Here is a 2964-nt window from a genome sequence, read left to right as displayed (position 1 = left end):
AATTTTATATTAATTTCTGAACATGCGGGCTTTGCTTGTCGGGCTTGAACTTATGACTAATGGGCCCTAAGTTGTTAGTGGCCTACATTATAAATAAGTTATTGCAGTACAGAAATTACATACAACAGGTCACAAAATATTTTTAAAACCCTAGCTGCGTTTTTTAATAAGTGGCCGCCCCCTCCCTCTCTCTGCTCGAAAAATCCAGCCTATGAATTTTGAATTACAGTCTGGTTTAACGGATCAAATTTGTTAATTCTCTTCGTAGAAACTTCTGATAGATTTTCTAGTGCAATCTATCAGAGGGATTAATTATCCGTTCGTGGACCTGATTGAAGAACAGTTCGTCCATCAGTTCCAGGGATATACAACAAGAGCAGAGCAATCTGTTGGTGTCCATAATCTCGATTCGAGATTGGAGGTAAAAATTTATAATCGTTATTTAATTTTTACACACACACAATTTAATCGTAAGGTTGATACCTATTATGGAATCGTTCCATACAAAAATTTTAAACTTCCGCTGCACCGGGTATCAATCCTAATTGATCTGATCGCCGCGTTATCCAACAGAAAATGGGTCATTCCTGGGGCGATTCTGATTTCCCATGTGGCTTGCCATAACTCCCTCTGGTTGAGAGAATGTTTGACAGTCTTTCGTGAAATGCTCTGCACCGCATTTTTCACACCATACTTCTTGCACTCGCATTGCCGAATGTCCTACACTCAGTTCCTCGATCCTTTTGTTCATGACTTCAAGTTGAGCAGCCACAGATGTGAATGCTTCAACTTGATGAATTCCAGTTGATTTTCGGGCCCCACTCCTTTCAGATTGAGGATGATAGCTACTGGTTGCCATTTCCTCGATTAATTCATAACCATCCTCCGATGACTTTCGCAGTAAATTCCCACCTGCAGCTGCATCTAACATGGTACGATTTGAATGAGAAAGTCCATAGTAAAAAGTTTGTACCACAAGACCGTCTGGTAATTGGTGGTGTGGACATCTCCTCAGTAGATCCTTGTAGCGTTCTCATGCTTCATAAAATGTTTCCTGTTCACCTTGGGAAAAAGTTGTGATGTCTGCTCTCAGCTTCATTGACTTCGATGGTGGGAAGTATTTGGTGAGGAAAGCTTTAGCCAGATCATCCCAAGTTATGATGGAACCTGCAGGTAAATTCGTTAGCCATGCTTTCGCCTTGTCTCGTAGTGAAAAAGGAAATAAACGCAAACGAATAGCGTCATCTGAAACTCCCTGTATCTTGAATGTATCACAAATTTCTAAAAAATTTGTGAGATTCACATAGGGTTCATCAATGACACTTCCACCAAATTGAAGCGTGTTCTGAACCATTTGAAGAATAGCCGGCTTTATCTCAAAGTGATTCGCTGCTACAGTTGGCCGGATAATGCTTGGTCGAGCACCTTCAATATTTGGTAAGTCAAGATCCATCATGGATCTGTAAACTGGTGGTTCTTGTTCGTGTTCTCCTTCCATTTCTTGCTGCTGTTGCCTTCTTCTTCTGTGAAAGGTTCTGTCGATTTCTGGATCAAAAGGCAATAGTCCTTCAGGTGAGTGTTGCATGTACTGCAAGAGGATCCTGCAGTCCACAGATGGAAAAGAATGATTAAAATTTTAATAGAGAAAAATCAAATCAAACAAATTAAAATCTATTTAGTCCCCGGCAACGGCGCCAAAAACTTGATCGAGCAAATACTACCACAAAAAATCAACGTAAATATATCTTATCAATTAAGCTCGAATAAATCGCAAGTGCACGATTCAAGTTATAATAGAATGTACTGAGTACGAGTATCGTCCTCAGGGACTAACGAAAATAATTTGTCTTTTAAATTTTTAACTACACAAAGTATCGAAAAAATGATTTGTGAATTATTTAACATCTAAAATTAAAACTCAATATAAATAAACTTAAACTTCACAACCAAGCCAACAAATCTCAAAGTGAAGAATAATAATTCAAAATGATTTTGTTGGAATTTCGGTTCACCTTTTACCTAATTGAACTGGACGATTGGAACTTAATTTATTTTTATAAATTTAACAGAAGTTCCTATAACATTGACATTCTCTCTCGAGGTGATGCCAAACTAATCAAATCAGTGAAATAATTAAATCTCTCTAATTATTTATCACGACTGATTGCTTTGCGTTCTATGAATTCTACAACTTTCAACCTGGTGGTCTATGGCTATCAACATGTACTAAATACCATATCTCTATGCATATTTTAAGTCCATGGATTATATCATTCGTCCTAATTATAAACCTATCTCTCGACAGCAATTCATAATTTACGAATCTATGTTAAAGGTAGCTAATCATTAACATAGAAAGAAAAACATGATAAAATCAATTATAAACATAAATCAATTCCCAATACGTCCGGTGATTCAATCACACTACAGTGTTTCGGGATTAGGATCCCCTCGATTCCAACAAAATAATAGTTTAGCTACTAGAATTCATTACAAAAATTCAATCTCCAAGATGTTCAACATAAAAATTAAGAAGAAAAAGAAAAGGAAAAACTCCCAACGGAGAAGAGAAATCTCCAACGTTCAGCCGCCAGTAGTCTTCTGATATGCGTCCCGTGTAACCCTCAAAAACTAAAGAAATAATTGTATTTATAGTTCCCCAGAATCCTCTCCGAAATAAACTCTCGAAATAATAAAAAAATAAAAACTGCGCGACGCGCCCGAGCGGTAGAAATTGGCCGCTCGGGCGCCTCGAAATTCCTTGCGCTATTGTTTCAAAAATACGTGACCGCGCCCGAGCGGTAGAATATGGCCGCTCGGGTGCCTTGAAATTCCTTGCGCTACTGTTTTTCTCAACCATGTATGCGCCCGCGCGGTAGATAGTGGCCGCCCGCGCGCCCTTCTTCGTTTCCAGAATTTTGCCTTTCTTCTTGTTCTATCTGCATGGCCTCTACTGTGCATCAC

At 38.6% G+C, this 2964-nt stretch overlaps 1 non-coding gene across 1 annotated transcript; it reads left to right on the top strand.

Moving 5' to 3' along the window:
- Positions 1–989: 989 nt before the first annotated feature.
- Positions 990–1096, top strand: LOC140885880 (small nucleolar RNA R71). The gene has a single exon (XR_012151292.1). It is a non-coding gene; the product is annotated as a small nucleolar RNA R71 (small nucleolar RNA).
- Positions 1097–2964: the final 1868 nt, after the last annotated feature.

The sequence above is a fragment of the Henckelia pumila genome, chromosome 2 (genome assembly GCF_033568475.1).
Source record: "Henckelia pumila isolate YLH828 chromosome 2, ASM3356847v2, whole genome shotgun sequence".
NCBI classification, from domain to species: Eukaryota; Viridiplantae; Streptophyta; class Magnoliopsida; order Lamiales; family Gesneriaceae; genus Henckelia; species Henckelia pumila.
The sequence above is the reverse complement of the archived record's forward strand: the minus strand, read 5'-3'. Positions and strand labels throughout refer to the sequence as shown.